At 42.2% G+C, this 23,721-nt stretch overlaps 1 protein-coding gene and 1 long non-coding RNA gene across 4 annotated transcripts in view; one reads left to right on the top strand and one right to left on the bottom strand.

The window, feature by feature from the left end:
* The window catches only part of DDR2 (discoidin domain receptor tyrosine kinase 2), a 159,506-nt gene extending 136,413 nt beyond the window's left edge, over positions 1–23,093 (bottom strand). For 2 of the 3 annotated variants that reach the window (XM_082466721.1, XM_082466719.1), the window contains exons 1-2: positions 22,843–23,089; positions 575–722 (exon numbers count right to left, since the gene is read on the bottom strand). The gene's annotated coding sequence lies outside the window, so the exon portion shown is untranslated. Of the gene's footprint in view, positions 1–574; positions 723–22,842 lie in introns of all 3 variants that reach the window. The other variant, XM_082466720.1, reaches the window with a different exon arrangement.
* Positions 1,336–4,321, top strand: LOC309639663. The gene is made up of 2 exons (XR_014251793.1): positions 1,336–1,769; positions 1,875–4,321. It is a non-coding gene; the product is annotated as an uncharacterized lncRNA (long non-coding RNA).
* Positions 23,094–23,721: the final 628 nt, after the last annotated feature.

Raw genomic sequence — 23,721 nt, forward strand, 5'->3', positions numbered from 1 at the left:
TTGGGTCCCAGAGCTAAGTAGTACACCTAACTGCAATAAGCATCCCTGGGCTAGGTTTTCTTGTACATTTAACTCTCCCAAAACTTATTTCAGGGCTCTGGTTCTCTTACCCTGCTTTTAGCAGTTCTGTTAAGTATTATTTTTCTCTAAACCACCTCAAATTATTGCTGGAAGAGGGCAATTTATTTAAAAATTTATAAATGATATTTTCTATTAGAAGAGGCCCAGATTGATCCAGGAACTCCGGAGATTCCAGTGGGTCTTATAGGGACAGGGAAGGCCTAGAGATCCTGGGTCACTCGAAGCTGGGGACACAGGACACCCCAGGATGGGCCTCTACTCTGGGCTGGCTACAACTGGATCAATGAAGTACAAAGAGCAAACGGACATTCAATATCAGGTTCCCTGTACAATCAAATCCATGATCTTTTCATTTGATATCAGCTCTGGGACAGAACCCGAGGCTCACCTTTCCCCGTGACATCTACCGGGGTAAGTGAGGGGCTCAAGGGGAGCCACACTGTCACCCCCAATCTCCTGTGGTGACCCAGCTTCAGTGACTGGCCCTACTTACATCAACGGGTGCAGAACATCCTCCGAGGGGCAGGATCCCCAGGAACAGCTGGCCTCTGCTTCGCTTCAATTATTGCAGCTTCTTTGCTTCAAGCCACAAGTCTCGGCACTTTCTAGAGCATTGAACCCCCAACTAGTTGTAGATCTCCCTTTACAGAGGGGGAAAAAATGGAAAGCAATGCTTTATTACAAACTTTTTCTTCATTCACATTTTCTTTCCTGTTTGACATTTCTGCCCACCACTATCAAAGAGAAGTCTCCCAAGAACCCCTGGCACTGAAGGAATTTGACAAATCCTCAAAGAGTTTTTGTTTATGGGGGTTATGCTATTGATATTTATCAATGTAGAAATTAAAAACTGAGAATTTTTAATTTATTACTTATTAATTCATTAAAATAATATTCCATGTTAACACAAATAAGAATTTTTAATAAACATTTTTCAAAAAACATGTAGTGAGGGCTTCCCTGGTGGCTCAGTGGTTGAGAGTCTGCCTGCCGATGCAGGGGACATGGGTTCGAGCCCTGGTCTGGGAAGATCCCACATGCCGCGGAGCAACTAGGCCCGTGAGCCACAACTACTGAGCCTGCGCGTCTGGAGCTTGTGCTCCGCAACAAGAGAGGCCGCGATAGTGAGAGGCCCGCACACCGCGATGAAGAGTGGCCCCCGCTCTCCGCAACTGGAGAAAGCCCTCGCATAGAAACGAAGACCCAACACGGCCAAAAATAAATAAATAAATTTATTAAAAAAAAAAAAAAAAACATGTCGTGAGAAGAGTGACATTGTTTTACATTTTTAAAAATCTCTTTTATATCTGGCTTAATCAAACAGATTCTATCTGCTTCTGGATTCAATTTGTTGCAATAATAGCACGTCATTTAACCTCTGGAAAATTCCACCATACACTTGTGGGAGAATGAGAGTGAAAAAAGCAAAAACATCCTAGTGTTACTATGAAACTAGTTTTTATCCTGTGGACCCCCTGAAAGGGTCTCAAGAACTCGCAGGGATCCCCCGAGCACACAGGAACCAGTGCTCCATACAGTCAAAAGAAGTCACGCTTCCACCTCGGACTATCGGTCCCCTTCTGCAGATGCAGCTAGTTATCAGTTACCTGAGTAGTCTTCTAGAACTATCCTACACATACATAAAAACATATGGATGGACAGGATTTTTTTAATTAAAAAAACTCAATGTATATGTGTAGCTGATTCACTTTGTTATAAAGCAGAAACTAACACACCATTGTGAAGCAATTATACTTCAATAAAGATGTTTAAAAAAAAAAAAAAAGCTCAAGTATTAGCATCCCATATATTTTACCTTGGGTTTTCTGTTATACATGTTGGGGGCAGTTGCATTTTAGCACATGTAGCTACATCATTCCTTTTCACAGATCTATAGTATTCCACTCAATGGATACAATGATATATAACTCTACAGAGTGCCACAGGGTCCAGGTGGGCTGCTGAACGGCTACTATAAGTTGCCAATTTCTTCAGTGAAGGATTTAGAACCTAATGCGAATAAAGTGGCCACATGGAGCAAGAATGAATGTCACATATATTAGTACAGCCTTCCTCTGACTTCTAGTTCCCTAACAAGGCATGCAGCTGAAGTCTTCAAAAGTTGAGAAAATATCCCAACTTTGGCAATACTACTGTCCTTTTATACTTGGGGCTTACCTCAGTGTTCCAGAAAAACTTGTACTAATATCTCTGTGCCTGTTTGTACCAGAATGCTTACAAACATCAACCTCTTTTGAAACATACTATCATCAGTGACACATCATCATGGGGGAAGAAAGCAGGATCAGGGTCCAAGTGTCCCCAAACAGTATTTCTGAAAACTATTTCCCTGTGGTACTAAGGTCACAAAGGTTAGCCCTGTTAGATCACAATTTCCCTGACATAGAAAACCTGTCACCTAAAGGAAACCCTCACCTCATACGGCTAATTTGGTCTAATTACATTGCAGGCTTCAAATGCTAAAATGTATGCAGACTACCTGCATTCATTTCCTCACTCTGAGATTTACAAGCTGTATAATCTTGGGAGTTACTTAGCTTCTACTTACTCGTAAAATGGAGATAATGATAACTATCTCACATAGTTATGAAGAAGAATAATTGTAATTCTCTATTAAATGTGCCTGCCACATAGTAGGTGCTCAATGCTCAGTAACTGCTAGACCTCTCCCTTTATTGTTCTATGAGCAGAAATAATGTGTGAGACTGATCTTATGTCCTGGACTGAGCTGGCTTTTCAGGGAACCCCAATAATCTAGTCTTTTAGGAAGTCTGGAGCTATAAGAGACTGGGACAAGAGAAGATGGTGGAGATTTTTTTTTTCCTCTCATGAGATGTTTGTCATCTGTCTGATTCAAAATGAGAGACACAGGTCTGCTTTCCTCCTCACTAGGCCAGGAAAACTGGCACCAACATTTCCGGCATTTCTGTTTCAACTTTCCTGTCTGTCTCTGAAATTATATAGGCCAGTGTGGTTTGCACTTTTAGGCCCACAGACTCTACAGAAAATCCATCAGGTTTGGGGGAGCCCCTCAGGTGAGGATGAGCAGAGATTTACTTCTGAACAATTCCCAGGAGTAGAACCAGCACTTACAATAATTACAGATATCTTATGACCTCCATTTACAGATGAGGAAACTAAGGTCTGGAGACATTAGGTAAATTCCCCAAGGTAACACAGCTAACAAGGGCAGGGTGGGAACTCAAAACCAGGTTTGTCCTACTCCAAAGCTCAAATTTTTAACCACATCATCATATGATGCTCCAACTAGAAAGGAAACCGGCCCTGTCATGACATAGCAAGGCTGGCAGCTTCATAGAAATGGTCTCACAAGAGAGAGAAATTATCCTTAACTGTAAGTTAAGGATTTACTAACCCAACAGTGTAAAAAATCAAAATCAAAATTCTTCAGAAAACCATACCTCAACTAGACGCAAAGTAGAATGGCAGGACACCAAAACCAATATTTTATTAGTTTTGGATTTGTAGATTATCTTATTTTATTTGCATTGGATTAGATCAATTATTAAGATTAATAGGTTGTTTCAATTTATAGATTATTATTTTAAAAAATAGATTAATAATTTAATATTAATTTAGCCAATAATATTTCTAGCTCCTAGTATACATCAAGTACTATAAGTGTTAAAGATGAAGAAAACATGTTCCTTGGCCTTGAAGAAGAAGATATAGTGGATATTATAAGATATAATAGATATAACTACTATATATATATATATATAAAATATATATATTTGGGTTGGTGAGGTAATAAGATAGAAAAGAATAAGATACTAAAAGAAGGAGAAATCAAGCCAGTGAAGGGTTCAGGGAAGACTTGAAGGATGGAGAAGGAATCATTTGGCCTGACTCTTGAAATATAACTAGGATTTTGTCAGAAAAAGTAAAAATAAAAGTCTAAGAGGGGCTTCCCTGGTGGCGCAGTGGTTGAGAATCCTCCTGCCAATGCAGGGGACACGGGTTCGAGCCCTGGTCTGGGAGGATCCCACATGCCGCGGAGCAACTACGCCCGTGAGCCACAACTACTGAGCCTGCGCGTCTGGAGCCTGTGCTCCGCAACAAGAGAGGCCGCGACAGTGAGAGGCCCGCGCACCACGATGAAGAGTGGCCCCCACTTGCCGCAACTAGAGAAAGCCCTCGCACGGAAACGAAGACCCAATACAGCCAAAAATAAATAAATAAATAAATAAATAAATAAGTCAGGAGAGCTCTAAAAAAAAAAAGAAAACAAGCAAAAGAAATTGGGAAATACAGTTAGAAATAGATACGTTTTCTTTACAAAAAAAAAAAAGTCTAAGGAAAGGGAACAATTTGAATAGGCAAGTTATGGAACGAGGATATCAGTAAATAGTGGTTGGAGGACAGGAACGGTTCAGTAATTGAAGCTAGAGCTGGAAGATGGTTGAGGCTATGGATGCCGGCAAGAGGTGAGCACAGGCGACCTAGGAAAAGCTTTGGAAGAGGAACGGCAGGGTGAGGGAGGCTCCATAAGGCTTAACCTGGCATGTGGGATGCTTTAGAGGAGAGAGAGGGGCAGAATGACCAATGGGAGCCTGACCTAGAACAATGATATCAGGACGGGAGAAGAAATAACGTGGAGGTATGATAATAATCAGGCGGAGAGGACTGAGGATCGGTCAGCGACTAGCTACAGCAGGGAAGAAGGAAGGAGTCAAGGAAGCCTGCGTTTCCAGCCTGCAAGTGACCAGGAGCACTGCCACATAGTAGGTGCTCAATGCTCACTATGTATTAAAGAAACCTGGGAAAACTGGAAGAGGAATTGGTTCACAAAGGATGATTGTGAGTTTGGTTTTGAACATAAAGAATTTGGTTTCCTCTCAATGGAAACAGATTAATACATCGAGCAGAGGAGTAGAAATCTGAGTCTGGCCTTCAAGAGAGAGTTTGATTCCATCAATAGATGAATGGATAAAGAATACACACACACACACACACACACACACACACACACACACACACACACACAAAATGGAATACTACTCGGCCATAAAAAGGAGAGAGTTTGGTGTTATGGATTCATATCTGAACGTCAAGTCCATAAAAGCCATAATTAAAGTCTGAGAAGATGAAATGATCTGGGAAGAAGGAAAAGAAGAAAACTAAAGACAGAACCCTGGGGCCCATCTGCACTGACTGGTGGAAGAACGTCTCTGCTTCCCCTACTACCCTCTGGGTGAGACTCAAGGCAACTTAAAAACAGTTCCTCCTCACAAAACATCAGGACTCCCTGATCTAACCCAGCTCCCTTAGTTCACAGATAAAGACGACTCAGGCCCAGATGGTTAACTGATTTATCCAAGGCCTCACAGCTGCTTATCAGCAAAACTGAGACCAGACGAATGAAGTGACTGTTGGGAATTAGTCTTGCCTTAGCAATTGGATAGTTGCGTGTGCACCGTATGACATGCTTGGATTCAGAGAAGCCTGAGAGCAAACCAGAAGCTTCATTTACCTTTGCTCCATCAGTCCAGCACTGTGACCCTGCCCAACCATATAACCAGCTCAGGGGTTCAAACCACATCTTACTCATCTTTTTGTCACTGTTCCTCTGCCCTCACTCTCCTTACCACTGTCTCTGCCACCGGCGTTATTACAGAGTAGAAAAATCAGATTATTCTCCTCTTCTGAATATGCACATGACCACAGACTTTCGGAGTTGAAAGAACATAAGAATTCATCTAGTATTAGTATAGCCCCTGTGCAAACAGACCCAGAGAAGTTCAATGACCAGATGACCAGTTAGCAGTAGACCCCAGACTAAAATTCCAAACTCTTTTTTTCTTTCCATTACACTACCAACCTTTAGTGCAAGAGACTTATTTTTAAGACAATGCTTCTTGTCTTTAATTTCTTGAAATTATGCTATGTAGCCCTCTCCCCTCAAGATGCTTCTTTAAAAAACAAGCTCCATGGTCCAAAAAGTTTGTGGAGTGCTATAAGCTATACCTCTCTTGGACGGTCAAAATGCTTATTACCATATTAAAGACCTTGGGAAGTCCTTGCGGTAAAGAAACCTGCTCAATTCTCTAAGAATACTTCCCAAACTTATTTGGCCACAGAACTCTGGCCCTTGCCCTGCCCCTATCGTTCTCTATTTAAAAACCCACTGGTTTCCAAGGATTGTACTTTGGGAAGCACCATCTTTGCCCAATTAACAAGATTTCCTTTGTTAGGTCCCAAGAAGAAATGCCAATACTGAGAGGTCCTCCCTGTGCGAACCCGGTGGGGTAGCAATGAGAGACAGAGAAGGAAAGAGAAACAACAAAGGGCCCCAGTCTCATCCAGAGCCATCTGCCCTGCCAACATCAAAGGGCGAAACAGCTACTTGAGAAGTTTTGACTCAGGATCCTGGTTATGAGCTTAAGGCAGTTGAAGTTGAAGTCATCTCCAACCTAGACTTCTTGTGGGAAAATGGGTTTCCAGGTTCTCAAACACTCCACATCAGCTAGCGTGCGAGTTTCACCCTGCCTCTGCCCCACCATTAGCAGCAATACTCTCTCATCCGTGTCCTTCAAGTTACATCCACAGCGGCTCTAGCTTGTCCTTGCTCCTTCCACCACCCTGGTCGAAACCCTGTCACTTCACCTCTGGAGGACTGACAGCAGCCTTTGGATGGGTCTCCCTGACTTAAGTCCTGCTCCCCTGCAATTTCCCTGACACGCTGCAGTCACATTAATCTTCTTAAAACAACATTGCACCTGCTTTAAGATCAAGGAAAATGTTCAAAACTCCACGACATCCACAGCGCTCCTTAATGTAATAAAACACATCTTTACAAGGCTATTTCTCCACGCTCTCCAGTGCAAATTTCCACCACCCCAGGTTCACATCCTCACTGTTCAGAGCTGGCCGGTCATAAGCAGTCTGACTACCAAGCCTCTGTTCTTCCTGACCTTTGCTTCCTGCCTATCTAATTCCATCCCATTCTTACTCCACTTCCAGCGTCCAGCTCAAGTCCCCTGACAATACGACCCCTTCCCTGCACTCTTGTGCTTGCAGACACTGAGCAACTAGCCCCACGTTTCCTTCACCATTTCCTGAATTTTCTAACCGATAACAAACTCAGGAAAAGACTGTGCCTTATGACAGTCAAGGCACATAGTGAATGCTCAAAAAACAAAACAAAACAAAACAAACCTTTTGCTGCATAAAGGAATGAATCCTTTATTGACCTCAGAATCAAGAGTTAAGCAGAAAATTTCATGCCTACAAAACACTAGGAAAACTAACCCCCTTCTGGGCCTCAAAGGCATTTATACCTTTTTAGTTCAATTGATCTTCGTTTTAGGAAAGGGGAAGAAGATTGATTCTACCGCATCCCGGGGCAGCTGGCGAGTTTCCATTCTTTTTCTACAGACAGAGCTGTGCTTTCTGCCCCCTTCTCATAGGCTCCTTGCAATGCTTGGCCTCCAGAAGAGAGAGCCTAGACTGAGTACATTAAGTGATATTTAAACATGTATCTCTAAATTTTCCACGGGTCTAGCAAAAAGAATGTTCTTTCCAAGAACATATCCTCTACTGACAATTGTTCCTTCCTTCATTCATTCTCTGAACTATTTGACAAACATTTACTGAGTGAATCCTTGAGCTACAAGGGTGGATAAAAAACAATCATGGTCCTTGAGGCACCCACAGTCAAATGCAGTTTTACCCTAAATGCAGGCAGAGGAACACCTGCAACAGAATCACCCAAGGGAGGTTGTTAAAAAAAACACAGGCTCTCTGGTGCACAGAAAATTTCTAATTTAACCAAGTCTGAGGTGGAGCCTGGGATCTGCATTTTTAAAAAGAACTCCAGGTGATTCTGATGTATACTGAAGTTTGAGACTCACTGGTTCCATGGAAGGACAGGTATATAAGGAGAAGATTATAAAACAGCGGCGTCTACTTGCAAAAAAAGAGCTATCCACAAGGTATGACACAGGCTCAAGGAGAGTAACGAAGTAGTGGTAAAGAGTTAGGTGTTGCAGTGAGAAAGACCTAGGTTCAAATTCTTATTCTGCTACTTATTCGCTATGCGAGTGATCCTCTCTTAGTGTCATGTGTTCTCCTATATAACATAAGAAAAATACCCACTTCACACAATTATTATAAGGTTTCAATGATATCAAGTATATCAAGTGCTTAACATAAATCTTGGTACACAATAAGCACTCATCACTACGTTGTCATGATAGTTTTTTTTTATATATATAAATTTACAAACGGACGTTTTATTGTTTTTTTTTTTTTTTTTGGCTTGCAGGATCTTAGTTCCCTTGACCAGGGATTGAACCCAGGCCCCAGCAGTGAAAGCTCTGAGTCCTAACCACTGAACCACCAGGGAATTCCCTAGACATTTTTGATTATTAATGAAATTTAAAGAAACAAGGGCAGATCAGAAAGGTTTTCCTGGAAAAAAAAGTAGCTTAAATTTAGTTTTAAAACAGAGTTATCTCCAAGTGTAAATGTATTCTTTCAGTCCTCAACATTTCTAGAATTTTTAAAAGTTTATACCTTTGATTCTATAATTTGGAACTTTTCATACTAATGGTAACCAAGCACTGCCATGTGATTTCAGGGCCTGCCTTTTCTTTGTGTTTACAATTGTCCAAATGCCAAATGAAAGCCAGAGCAAGTCAAAGCTAGAAACAGAGGAAACGGCCGTGGGAGAGTTGAGTCATCAGGTGGTATGGGGCAGTTTAATCCGCTCAGCCATTGTGGTCAGTGCCGTGTTCATGCAGCAAGCAGCTGTTTAATGCAGACTCTGACTCTATATACCGAAGCCCATCAGTTTATAGGCAGAAACCTATAAGGCATAAACACACAAAGCACAGTGGTTCTGTCACTAATTCTATTAGTAATTAAATCAGATACCCATTTTGTAGCAACTTCATTATCACCCCCATGCTAACCTTATCTTCAAGTGAATAGACAATTTAACAAATTATCTAATGATACCAAATTAAAACTAACATTTGACTGTTGCCTACCAGTAGAGCTTTGGTTATGTAAGTATGAGGTCTGATTCCCACCCCCGCAACGCATAAACCCTTGAGGCTATTAATAACTATCTGTTTAACTCACTCCAATAGGCATTTTCTGCATGAGTATTAATTACTTAAACAACAGACCCAAATTAAATATAGACCAGGCCCTGGGGCCACATGTGTCCACTCTATCTTTAACCTCCACACTAGTGGTTAGTTTCAACAAACCAAATCATCTCATGCATTAAAATAATGTTCTGTTATTTTGTTGAGTTTATAACTATATTTGATTTCACTTATAAATCTGCTTTGGCTTTATAGTTGCAGAAGAACTAAAGCATAAGAGATGTTGTGATATTGTGATTTATAAGAAATATATAGTGTAACTGATTCACTTTGTTATAAAGCGGAAACTAACACACCATTGTAAAGCAATTCTACTCCAATAAAGATGTTAAAAAAAAAAAAAAAGAAATATATATCTGGTCATTCAGAGGACCAAAATATATTTCTCATATATATTTGGCCTTCATCCACAGATGCAGGCTCACAGAGCTCCCAAAACCCTTGGAATTTCCTAAGTGACAAGAGCCATAAAGGCCTTTTGTTAGGTTAATGAGGTGATTCTAGGACCCCACCTAAGGGTGGGAGCTGGTTGCCAGGGAAACCAACCTTGTGATTAGAGGGTTGGAACTTTCAGTCCCACTCCACTGAGCTCCGGGGAGAAGAGGGGCTGGAGGTTGAATCAATCGCCAAGGGCCAATGATTTAATCAGTCATGCCTGTGTAATGAGGCCTCCATAAAAACTCAAAAGGACAGGGTTCAGAGAGATTCCAAGTTGAAGAATACACGGAGATTTGGGGAGAATGGTGCCTAGTTAGTGAAGGCATAAAAGCTCCTCTCCCTTTCCCCATACTTTGCCCTATGCATCTCAACATCTGGCTGTCCCTAAGTTAAATCCTTTTATGATAAACCTGTCATCTAGCAAATAAAATGTTTCTCTGAGTTCTGTGAGCCACTCTAGCAAATTAATCGAACCCAAGGAGGGGGTCTTGGGAGGCTCTGATTTGTAGCCGGTCGATCCGAAGCACAGGTATCAGCCTGAGTCTGCAAATGGCCTCTGAAGTGAGGTGTAGTAAGGGTGTGGGGGCAGTCTTGTGGGACTGAACCCTTAACCTGTGGAATCTGATGCTATCTCTGGGTAGTGTCAGAATTCATTTGAATTGTAGGACACCCAGGTGGTGTCCAGAGAACTGTTCGGTGTTGTGTGGGAACACCCCCCCCCCCACACACACGCACACAACACAGGTGGAAATTGGGTCCAGGAACCTCATTTAAGTATATATCTAGCTTTATGCTTGTACATGTTTTAATAGTGTCCAAACAATCCATCATCCTAAGGAGCTGAAAAAAATTTCCCTATAAAATTGGTCCATATATTGTTCAGGTTTGAGTAATACCAAATTAGATAATCCTAAGGGAAGTTTTTTAGAGCACTGAGTCTATTCTGTCTCTCTTGAAAAAGCCTGTCCTGCCTTTTCACCAAGGGAAGCAGTAGAGAACCTGCTCATTTAGAAACCCATGACTAAAACCATTGCTACAAGATGTCAGTTTCCTACAGCCTCAGCAGCTGTCTACCTTCCCAGTGGACCCTATATCAGCAGCAGCAAAGCTACTATGTTGGGGGGAGGGGTGGGGAAGATGATAGTACTTTGAATGTGGAACACCATTTACCTTACACGTGAAGCCATTTACTTGGCCTTAAGAAGTGTGGTTAGTGATGGGGGGTAGATTATTGAGCTGTGATGAAAGGAAACGACATGGGTCTAAATATCCCAATGCTTTGTCACCACTCTCACCTAACCTTCCTTTATTCACGAGGAAGTATTTTAACACCCCATGATCAGTGGGGTGGGTATTTTTCCCCAATACCTATTACTGACTCGTGCAGTGGTAACCATAGTAACATCCTCATGGTAAGGATGGACTTGAACGTATTTTTGAAGAGCATCATAGTACTTTTCCCAGTAGCTCTGAGGAATGGTGACTGAGTACATTTAGGAACAACTTGTGGATGACAATAGCTTCTGTTCCTACAAAGGGCTGGATTCAGACCTTTAGAGGCTCCAAGCACTGAAAATATTATAGCAACCTCCCCATTCCACCTCACCAAGTACTTTGTTATAAAAAATAATGCTAAATGTAGCATTAACTATAAGAACATTCAGTAAAGTTCCTATTTTTTTTCATTATGACTGTTTCAATAACTTTTTTGGAACACCCAATTTCAATTTATTTCCAAAAGAAATTGGAGGTGTCCCTGCTAGTGCCTTAAACACCTTCGTGTAAAGCAACATTGTAAGTGAATTCAGGGTCCTTACCTGCATCATTTCACTTGAAACCAAGGCTCATTTGTTGCATCCAGTCTGCTGATAACAAATATGCAGCCATGTTTTATGTGTCACACTCTTTTCTTCCTATTTAACTGCCCAAGAACTTCTTCACCAGACTTCTCTTTGCCCTAACCTACCCAACTCAAATAAGGACTTAGATCTAAAAAATTAGAAATTCATTTCAATATCCGTACTACTTAGTAAATTAGGGCTGGAAATTAGAACTTCTGCCCTATTTAAAGCAATGCTCCTTTTTTTTTTTCTCCCAGATTACTTATGCCCAAGGCAAGAAGGTAATTATTGTAGGATCATCAGGAAATGCAGAGTCACTGAAGTTTACATATGTATATTGGATAACATTAGACAGCCTGAGGTCTTTGACAGAATATGTTTTGTAAATGTTGGCAATACTTGATCAGTTGGAAAATGAAAGTGAGGAGCACCGGGGACCCTAGAAGTGGAACTTCCTACAGCTGAGCAAAAGGCACAGCACAGCCCCCTTTTTATAGCGGGTGTGGGGTGCCTGTGGGTCTAGGAGAGGGCAAGAAGTTAGCACCCTAAGTCATGAAAATGAAAGATGTAAGTAAACATCACAGTTGTGAAGGAGAGATCATGGGAAGAGCTGCAATCAACTTTTACCCTGCAAAGGCCAAGTCCGTCACCAAAAATACAGAAAAAGGATTGGAAAGTAACTTTTCACACTCCCTCGAGGGATCCACATAAGTCTAGAATTTACATCCTAGCTTGACATCGAAGCTTGACACCCCTTTGCTAATGAATGACTGAACAAAAGGCTTAGAAAAATCTTCACCTCCAAACATGATATTAAGTAGCAGTTAATTTACTCTTTACATGACACTAAATGATCAAATGAGAATTTTTTTTAATGCAGGTGGTCTCAGGGAAGAGTGACCACTCAGTGTGAGAGGGAAGAGTGAAAGGTAAGCACTTCTATTATCAGAGGTCTGGACACACCTATGAGGAAAGAAGCATGATGAGGAGAAAAACACCAGCTCTGCCCCATGATCAAACCAGGAAAAACCAAATCTGCAGCTGTATCCTGAAACCTAGAATGACAATCAATCATCACCCTCTGGGAATAACCATTTTCTATTTATTGCTTAAAGAAAAATAGCCCTGTGTGCATTTTATACCCAGGACACACCAAGTATTCGTATGTGAGCTTATCTGTTCCTCCACATTTGTACTCATGAAGACATTACTGCCTTCAATTTTCACAACTAAAAATAGCACGATCTGAACCCAGTGCTTCTGAGAGCAAGCTTAGGGCTTACACCATTTCTCCACGACCTGGCTCTCTTGAGATTCCAATCTTACAGAATAACCAAGTAATAGAAAATTTTTGAGCCCCATTAAATCCACAAAAAGGATATTATGTGAGGCTTCAATTACTTCCCTCTAAGAATTTTTCTGGCAACAAGTAAGCACTATGCGAGGCATGTAATAAGTCTTTAACATACTATATCTTGAGAACTCAGTAAATATTTATGGGTTATGTTCTAAGATGAGTTATAGAGATCACCTAAGACATGACCTTTACTAGACTAGGTGATACTGACCAAAAGAACTAGGGATTCCAAGAAGTAAGATCTGAGCTGGCCAGAGGATTGGAAACTTAAGCTAACCTTTAAGGAACGGTGGTATTTGGCTAACATGAGAGGAGAGAGGAGGATACTTACAGTATGGGGCGGGGGGGGGCGGAGTGAAAACTGAAGTGGAGACGAATGATTCAACACTTAACTATGAAAGTGAATATAGGGGTATGGGCGCTGGTATAGGCAGTGATTAGCATAATTTAACTGGAAAATGTGGAAATTTTATATTGCCCTTTACAGATGAGAAAATTGAAGTGCAATTAAGTTAAAAAATATAGTTGCACAAAGTTCAACTGCTAGTAGGTGGCAAAGTTAAAATTTAAATCTCACCCTGTTAACTCCTGGCCCATCACTCTTTCCACCATACCATGATTTTAAGTGAGAATGTTTGTATGTTGCATTAGTTAAAACAATTTCAATGAATATTCTTTCAAGTGATGTTATTCTAATTTGAATGATGTGACAAAGAGATTTCCCAAATATCTGCTATTAACCTGTTGAATTAGTCTTTCTCGATAACTTTAAGTTTCTGCTTCCATTAGATTTATTAAATAAAATAATATTATTAAAGTTTAGGATAAACTGGCAATACTTAACTGAAAAACAAAATTAATGATTATGACTCTATTATATAACTATATTACAAGGTCTGACATTAAATAAGAAAGAAATAGCCAGGATAAAATCAGAGTTTTGGGAATTTGGGATTTGGGACTTTTTTTAGAGCAGTTTTCAGTTCACAGAAAAATTGAGCAAAAAGTAGAGAGTTCACATATATCTCCACACGTACACTCACAACCTCCCCCAATATCAACATCCCTCACCACAGTGGTACATGTGTTACAATTGATGAACTTACACTGACACATTATTATCACCCAATGTCCATAGTTTACATGAGGGTTCACTCTTGGTATTATACATTCTATGGATTTGGAAAATTTTATGACAGGTATCCACCACCAACAGAATACTTTCATTGCCCTAAAAACCCTCTGTGCTCTGCCTATTCATCCCCGCCTCCCCTGTAACCTCTTGCAACCACTAATCTTTTTACTGTCTCCATAGTTTTGCCTTTTCCAGAATGTCATATAGTTGAAACGATATAGTATGTAGCCTTTACAGATTGGCCTCTTTCACTTAGCAATATGCATTTAAGGTTCCTTCTTGTCTTTTCATGACTTGATAGCTAATTTCTTTTTAGTGCTAAATAATACTCCATTGTCTGGATGTACCACAGTTTATTTATCCATTCACCTGCTGAAGGACATCTTCGTTGCTTCCAGGTCTTGAAGTTATGAGCAAAACTGCTATAAACATCTGTATGTAGGTTTCTGTGTAAACGTAAGTTGTCAATTTGTTTGGGTAAATACCAAGAAGCACGATTTCTTGATCATGCATAAGAATATGTTGAGTTCTACAAAAAACTGCCAAACTCTCTTTCAAAGTGGCTGTACAATTTTGCATTTCCACCAGCAATGAATGAGAGTTATTATTGCTCTATATCAGCACCAGCATTTGGTGTAGTCAGTGTTCTGGATTTTGACCATTCTAACAGGTAGGTAGTAGTAATTCATTGTTGTTTTAATTTGAAATTCCCAAATGACATATAATGTTGAACATTGTTTCATGTTTACTTGCCATCTATATATCTTCTTTGGTGAGCTGTCTGTTCAGATCTTTTGCCCAGTTTTTAATCAAGTTGTTCATTTTCTTACTGTTGAATTTTAAGAGTTCCTTATATATTTTGAGTGACAGTCCTCTATCGGATGTGTCTTTTGCAAATTTTTTCTCCCAGTCTATGGCTTGTAGTCTCATTGTCTTGATACTAGTTTTCACAGAGCAAAAATTTTTAATTTTAACGTAGTCCACTTTATCAATTTTTTCTTTCAAGGATTGTGCGTTTGGTGTCGAAAAGTCATCACCATACCCAAGGCCACCTAGGCTTTCTCCTATGTTATCTTCTAGGAGTTTCCTGATTTTGCATTTTACATTTAGGCCCATGATCTATTTTTAGTTCATTCTTGTGAAGGATGTAAGGTCTGAGTCTAGAGTTGTTTTTTTTGCATGTGGATGTCCAGTTATTCCAGCACCATTTGGTGAAAAGACTATCTTTGCTCCATTGTATTGCCTTTGCTTCTTTGACAGAGATCAGTTGACTATATTTACGTAGATCTATTTCTGGGCTCTCTATTCTGTTCTGTTGATCTATTTATCTATTCTTTCAGCAATACGACACTGTCTTAATTACTGTAACTTTATAGTAGTCTTAAAATCAAGTAATTTCTGTCCTCTGACTTTGTTCTTCTCCTCCAATATTGTGTTGGCTATTCTGGATCTTTTGCCTCTCCATATAAACTTTAGAATCAGTTTGTCAGTATTCACAAAATAACTTGCTGGGATTTGGGGGGGGATTAGGATTTATTTTTAATTCCCTTTGATATTATTTTAACATCGTTATCTCAATTTTAAAAATCTATATAGTGTACACATTCTAGAATTAGACCTACATCCATCTGAGGAATGATTAGCTACTCTTGAGTGAATTTAACTCCCACTACTCTCTTCTCTAGATCAACTTGTTTCCCCCGAATCTCAAGAGAGTACATCCTAAAGGACAAGCCCCAGCAGCCTTTGTAACCTTCACCACTCGTCTAAGTTTTATATGCTTCTGGGAAGTTACAGCCCTGCAAGGCATGTTGTTGGTATAGCTCCCATGAGCACTTCCAAGGCAACCTTGCGCACAGTAAATTTTGCTGGACTAGCTACCTATGAAATGCATTCAAAAGGCATCCCCACCTACCATCTTCATAGGCACAGTGCTGTCCCCTTTACAAAGTTTCTGACATGTTACCTTTTCTGAACATAAAAGAAGGATATAAAAGTACATGAGGGAAACAGATGAGGAAATTGAGGACCACTGAAGGTAAAAGACTTCTTTGAGGTAAAAAATCTAGAAAATGATGGTGCTGAGACCAAAACTTACTGCATATTCTCCTCACTACCTTTTGCACACAAGGTTCTATTCTTTTAAGCCCTCCCAGTTACACCCACACCACATAGTACACAGCATTAACCTCTGACTAGTAGGTACAAGGGACTCCTCAAACATTTCTTTGGGGTCTCGCTAGGCACAAAACACAAGCCACAAGACAGTTGAATGAGTGAATCCATTATAGACAATGCCAATCTCCTGGAGAAGCCTAGCTGAACCCAGGAGTTTCAAAGTAAGTCTAAACACCATTTAGAACCCTTCTGCCTTTTCACTGCTCTTCCAGGCCTCAGTGATACTTGGGCTGGCTCAAACCTAACCTTTCTTGGTGCTTAGAGACCAAAGTGAGATTCCATTTAATAAGTATACAACTTGCCAAATGCTGGGATCTCCGTTGCTTGGAGAATTACAGAACTTGGAAACATCAAATAGTTCCATGCACAACAGGAAGGACAGAAAGCAAAATTAAGAAAGAAAATCAAAACAAGAAGAGAATTATTTTCAGCCAAATCATATCTGAATAACATAGGCTCAATCATAATAGGTTCAAATGCATGCAAATAAAATTTAAAGAGATGGAGAAAGTTTAGAGAGACCATCACTTTAGCCATTAGGTGATTGGTGTTTAGATGAATATCCCCGGGCAGTCATCTGGACATCTCAGTTCCTTTATTAAGCTATTGTTATTAGAATATGTTAAGCAGAGTACCTTACACTAGGAAGCAGTCAATAAATCCTTGCTAAATAGAATTAAGCCAAGTAAAATAAAATTGAATTGCCGAGGGATTCCAGAACAATCAGGGAGAGAAACAGGTTAGAAACTACTGAGAAATGTAGCCAGATGGGGAAAAGGGGCAGAGACTTGGGCATTAGGAGTAGGAGAGGAAAAAAATGGTGAACATAAGTCAAGGCCAATTTTCCCCCAGTGGTCCCTCCAACTTGGAGGCCTTGGTGGGACGAGCTAGTTGCTGGATGACTTCCACAGAAGCACAAAACCTGTACTTCTCTTTTGTTAACTCATCTGTCCCTTTCCTGAATGCATTTCGCATTTAGTTACAACAGCAGTAGCAATTGTGACCCGTACTGTTTTATACTGCCCTCTAAATCTTTCCACTGTAATAGGATTATCTTGTCTAATATATAATATATAGTATCCCTTCTTCCCTACCTGCCCCAAACTGCCAACTCCTTTTTTTCTTCTGGTGTTGTATAGACCCCTAGCCAAGTAATCTACGCTTGTGTTTAGTTCCCCTGTAAAGATAGCATTATGCACAAGTGTGTTTTGAGCATTAAGAGAAAGGTTGGGTAAAAGTGAGGTGGGAATGGATGAGGGAGTGGAGGCAAGGAGATGAACTGACAGCTGTCTTTTCAAATCAAAGAGGGCAAATTTCCAATAGATCGCATCCATGATCAAAGCAAAGTGTTCAAATGAAAGGGATCAACCCAAGATAACAATCTCGATGGTTCACACATGATAGGCTTTTAAACCACAAAGCATTGAAGATTCCACCAGCAAAAGTAAGAGAAGTGACACCGAGTGAGCATTCACTTACTCAGAGCATCTACTACGTATGAGGCTCTATGTTGGCCTCTTTGTATATCTAACGGCACCTATTTCATATACCAAACCTATGAGTTAAGAAAAATGAGACTTGGAGAGGTTCAAGATCTCGTCCAAGGTTACACGGCTAGTAAGTGGTGGCAAAGCCAGAATTTAAACCCATATCCTTTCCACTGCAAAAGTACTTTGAGGAGCATTATTTGTAGAAGGGGATTTTGGTGGGTGAACATTGCTGCCTGGAAAAATGTTTTTGGACTAAGGATATGAAAAAATAGCTGGGCTGGTGTTATGTGGCTGAACAAGCCAAAGCATCTGTGCCAAATTAATAATAAAAGGAATCATCATCAACTTCATTTATTAACTACATGCCAAACATTATGCTGTGTACTCACAAGAGCTATCTGTAATACCTATTAGATGGGAATTACGATCCTTATTTTACAGAGTAGGAAACTGAGAGACTTGAAGCGGCTTGCCCGAGGTCACACAGCCAGTGAGTATACAGCTGGGAGTGCAAATCAGGTCTGTCTGACTTCACATCAGAAAGAGTCTGAGGCCTGGGCAAGTGTCCACTTAAGGGGAAAAGGCAGGTTGTGGACACCATGAGGTGGTCTTGACCAAGCTCAAGGAAGCCAGCTAGGGGAGGGAGGCACTGACCCTTAAATTCTTTACAGGACAACAGGGGTGGGGTTGTCCTATAAAGGGCGCCCTTACTCCCCACTGAGGAATGGCTGAGGCAACGAACTTGGAGATTTATCAGCAGAGGTTCAGCTTGGAATCACGTGGGGAACACTTCAAAATACTGAAGTGTATTCACTTCAACCCCTACCCTCAGATACTCTTATTTAATTGATCCTTAAGGTCTACCCGAGGTTCCTAACGCAGTGGTGAGCAGCCCTCATTGTGGATGGTTGCTGACTTCAGAGAAGCTCTGGGAGGCCTGGGGATGTAGGACACATATCTGGAATGAGTAGTCAGTGTTAGGAGAGGGTCAATTCATACCTTGCGTGGCTCCAAACGGGTCAAGGGGCATAAAGGATCCAGCGTGTCTGAGCTGAGGGCAGGTCACCATTTATGTCAGCTGGCACATGACATCAGCAGGTCTGTGGAGGTCCGTTTTCAGAGGGGCGGTAGCTTTCTGAATGCCCGTGAGATGTGTGTTTGGGTCGTGTGTTTGAGGTGAGGGTGATGTAAAGTGCCTGAAAGTGGACCTTACAAAGGAACTTGGGAAGAAGTGCCTGAGAGTTAATGCTAATTTTAAATGGCGTGACATTAGTATAAGGGGGGGAACCTCTAATTTTTTAGTGTGTCTATTAAAAATGTAATCATATGGAAAGGTCTGAACTAGATTTGTTGCATGTGATAGATAATTCATATGACAAAGTCTGGGACGTGACTATATAAGAAGGGAAGAAAACAGTGAGTTGACAGAGAGGCTAGGGGAGAGTGAGGAGGTGATGAGACTCCATTGGATGACACTCCCACTCTGTGCTTGGACATCGTCTAGGAAAAACTCACTTTTTTCCCCTACTAACATACTCACTGCCTGGAGCTAGTGCAGACCCCACAGGTTAAGGGCTCGGACCCACAAGACCGTCCCCCCAGCGCAGACACCAATTACGAGTAGTAGGTCCCCAAGTTACCCACAACTTCTTTCCAACTTGGCTACAAATCAGAGGTTCTCATGACCCCTCCCCTACTCCCAGCATTGGATTCAATCACTTGCTAGACCAGCTCACAAAACTCAGGGAAACACTTATGTGTACTAGTTTATTATATAATAAAGAATACAGATAAACAGCCAGACAAAGAAGTATATAGAGCAAAGTCTGGAAGGGTCCCCAGCATAAGATCTTCTGTCCCTGTGGAGTTGAGGTGCACCAGTTTCCCAACACATGGATGTGTTCACCAACCCAGAAGCTCCCCAGACTTGATACTTTGGGGATTTCCATCATGTAGGCATGATTAATCATCAGCTCAGTCTCCAGCCCTGCCTCCCTTCCTGGAAGGAGGAGGTGGGGCTGAAAATCCCTAGCTTCTAACCATGGCTTGGTCTTTCTGGGGACGAAGCCCTCATTCAGAAGCCCACCCAAAATCACCTCATTAGAACAAAGGACACTCCTCTCACCCAGGAAATTCCGAGGGACTTAAGAGCTCTATGTCAGGAACAGGAGTCAGAGACCAAGTATTAGAACAAAAGATGCTCCTAGTGCTCTTATCACTCAGGAAACTACAAGGGTTTCAGGAGTTCTGTGCCAGGAACCAGGGGCAGAGACCGATATATAGTTTTTGCATATGTCACAGACATGGATACTGTTGGAGTCACAACTCGTGGATTCTAAGTAAAGGAATCTGGAAACGCCTTCCCCACTTCCCTTACCTTTAGTGTTTATAAAGCAAACAGATCTTAAGCAGAAGCAGAGGCAGGGCCCTCCCCACCGCCTGCTGGGCCTCCAACTCCACCCCCAGGAGCAGCTGCATTCCTTCTGATGACAGGCACAGAGGAGGGAACATGAGGAAGGTCAAGGGTCAAGGATCTACCCTCAACTAGATATGAAGCTCCTCGAAAGCCATCTCCTTTGAGGAGAGACTTGTGGACTGATCCTAACTAAACCTTTCTCGTTCAGAGACCGCACAGACCCAGGCAAGGGAAGCTTGAACACCATGGTGTCCTTCAGCTTCCACTGAGCTCACTGGGTGAGGAAGCATGGCCAAGCCAGGCACCAGAGGAAAGTTTCAGATAGAAAACCTGGGACTATTCCCCGTGAGGAGGGACTGCTTCCACTCAAAAGAGACGGGCACTAAGACCAAGGCCACCCATTCCAGGGTTTCACACACAGCCCAATACAGCCACCCTCCCGCCGGCATCAGCACCACCTGCTGGACCCAGCATGGCAGACGCTGCCTCACACTTTGTTCCAGTGTTCAGGGGTCACTGTCACAAGAACTGGTATGGAGAAGGCCTTCACAGCCTTCAGAACGCGTTCACATCCAGTGTCTCTTAAAACAATAATACTGGGGACTTCCCTGGTGGCACAGTGGTTTAGAATCCACCTGCCACTGCAGGGGACACGGGTTCGAGCCCTGGTCCGGGAAGATCCCACATGGCGCGGAGCAACAAAACCCATGCGCCACAACTGCCGAGCCTGTGCTCTAGAACCCATGAGCCACAACTACTGAGCCCACGTGCCTCAACTACTGAAGCCCGTGCGCCTAGAGCCCGTGCTCCACAACAAGAGAAGCCACCGCAACGAGAAGCCCACGCACTGCAACAAAGAGTAGCCCCTGCTCTCCGCAACTAGAGAAAGCCCGTGCGCAGCAACGAAGACCCAACGCAGCCAATAAATAAATAAAATTCTTAAAAACAACGACAACAATAATACTGAAAAGTATCGCTATTTTTACCGTGTAATAAGTACAGAGGCCTAGGTGCAGGAAGGTAAAGCAACTTTGTCAAATAATACAAGGTTGAGCCAGAACTTGAACTTGGGTCTTCGGAATCTAAATCCCAGGCTCTTTGCAGAACAAAGGTAAGTATATACCAAACACCCAGAATTAATGCAGAGAGCTGCCCACCCACAGCCCCCTTCCGGTACCCAGATAAATACCCATCCAAGTGCGGAAGCGGCCTTCCAGAGAGGATCTGCACTGCTCCCCTAGCCCGACACCTTCACCTCCTAGTCACCAGTCACCGAGGGAAACGTGGAACTTGACTCGGAAAGTAGTCAAACGTGTGTGTGGAGTGGGGGAGGGCAGTGTTATTGCAGAGTGATTCAGAGCACAGAGTTTGGAGTCAGACGTGCATGAGTCTCAACCCTACTAGCTGTACTTCCTTAAGCAAATCATTCTTCCTCTCTAAGCTTTAATGCCCTTATTCATAAACTAGGAATAATGCCTCGGGAACTGTGAAGATTCAATCAAATTATGTATGTAGAGCTCTGAGCATGGAGCCTGGTGCAGAGCAAGCACTTAGCTTTTTTTATTTTACACACAGACACACAACCAAATATGACCACAGATACCACCTGCTGATGAACCACCATTAGCATCCTCTCTTGCTGATAACTGATGTCCTTGCGGTAACTTGTTAATTAAACTGCCTCTATCACCTCAGTCTCGAGAGAAATGAACATGCACGTAGAGGTATGGAATGGAAAGAGCACTGACTAGCAGTAAAGAGAACTTGGATTTCATCTGCAACTTCGCTACTAACGTGCTGTGTTGACCCTGAATGTGTCAATCCCCCTTCTGTCACTTCCACCGCCTGTGAAATGAGGGGGTCAGAAGAGATCTCTAAGACTCTTTACAGACTCTGGCTCTGTCGTTCCTCCAGGGAAAGGAGGCAGAAGGCAAGCCGTCAGCAAAATGGTGCTGAACGCCTCCTGGCTTGAACACTGCGAACTCCCGCCTCAAATGGCTGGCCTGAGACTTTCAGCCACTTGGAAAAATTCTCTTTCCCCTTGGATGGGACTCTTGAACCTCAGCCAGGACTCAGAGGTCCCAACTGCAAACAGTCCCAAGTCATTCGGTAACAAAGGGAAAGGCACCCAGGCCAGAGAAATGGGGAAGATGAGGTTCATCACCAACTGAAAAATGCCCCATCCACCCAGACCCCCGGCCCAAGCACCCCAAACCTCAAGGTGAAGGCACCCGTCACCCAAAGTTGTCCTCCTCACAATTAAGTCAGCGACTCCCCTGAAAAATCAAAAATACAAAAAGTTGTCCTCTCCCAAACTCAGGACCCTCGAACGCCGCTACTAAATGCCGAAAACCTAGCTCCCGGCTCGGGTTTCTCCATCCCAGAAACCAGCTCTGCGATCGGCCTGTCTTGCCTGCCAACAGTTTCAACCCTGCGAACGTTGTTTATTGTATCTTGCAGCTGCGATGGATTCGTTTATTATGCTTCAGTCTTCTTTGGTTAGCAGTGCTTTACTCTTCTCTCCATAACATAAATCCAGCCCCCCCAAAACGTGAAATCTTGGATTTCTCGTGCCTAGGGTGCCCCATTCCCTTCCCTTCCTCGCCTGACTTGAAACCCCCTTCTGCCTCCTTTTTAAAACTTTTCCTGAGACACCAGGAGAAGGATATTTAGAGCTTTCGTTTTCGGAAAAGAAAGAAAAAAAAAAAAAACAATGAAGGGAAAAAAACCCCAAAACACACAACTTACGTTCATCCAGGAGTGCACAGTTTTGGAAAGAAGAAAAACAGAGCTATAATCCACTGCGTTCCCCCAACCCAAAAAGAAGAATCTGTTGTGAAACGCTTCTTTTTCCACTTTGCCGGTGGAGGAGCCCGGTGGTAGGCATACATCCACAGGCTGATGCAAGATGCCTTTGAGAGAAACCTCACATTCTGAGGATTCCTGGGAAAGCGCCAGGGATCCCAGCATCCAATATATTGCACATTTGGTTTCAATTAGGAAGGGGGTTGGGGAGGGAAGAAGGAAAGTCACCAATCAGAGCTGTTTTCTGTTTAGAGACTATTTCTTTTGACCCAAGGGACCACGGGCAAAGCTATAATTTACAGCAAAACCCATTCATAGAAGAAAAAATATGTATAACCATAGGACAGACTTAAAGACATAGCTCCCTTCCGCCTTATCCCCACTGCATCCATCCCCAAGCCCTCCCCCCTTCTTCCATCTAAGACTTGGTCCCCACCCTGTGACCCCCACCTCATTTTTCTTACTTGAGCTGAAGCTATGAGCACAACTTAAGGTTTGGATTCTCTTCCAATTGACGCTTCCAGGACAGTTGGGTCACACACATGGAGTTGATCTTTAGTGTTTTATCCATGAAAGCCCAGAGCTGAGCCCTTCCCCTAAAAGATTTGATTTAATCCTCCCCCCTCCCGAACTATCTCCCCCACCAAAAAAAAAAAAAAAAAAAAAAAAAAAAAACTGGATAGTTTGAGAGTCTAGGATTCCTATTTTTTTCCACTCAATTCCCAGTTGGTTGCTCCCTCTGAGGGTCTGTGGCTGTATCCATGCTGCTAAATGAAAACACAAGCGTTTGTGAGGACTTCCTAAATTATTTTGAGACTTTTT

Source organism: Balaenoptera physalus, assembly GCF_965194825.1.
Source record: "Balaenoptera physalus genome assembly, chromosome: 1".
NCBI lineage: Eukaryota > Metazoa > Chordata > Mammalia > Artiodactyla > Balaenopteridae > Balaenoptera > Balaenoptera physalus.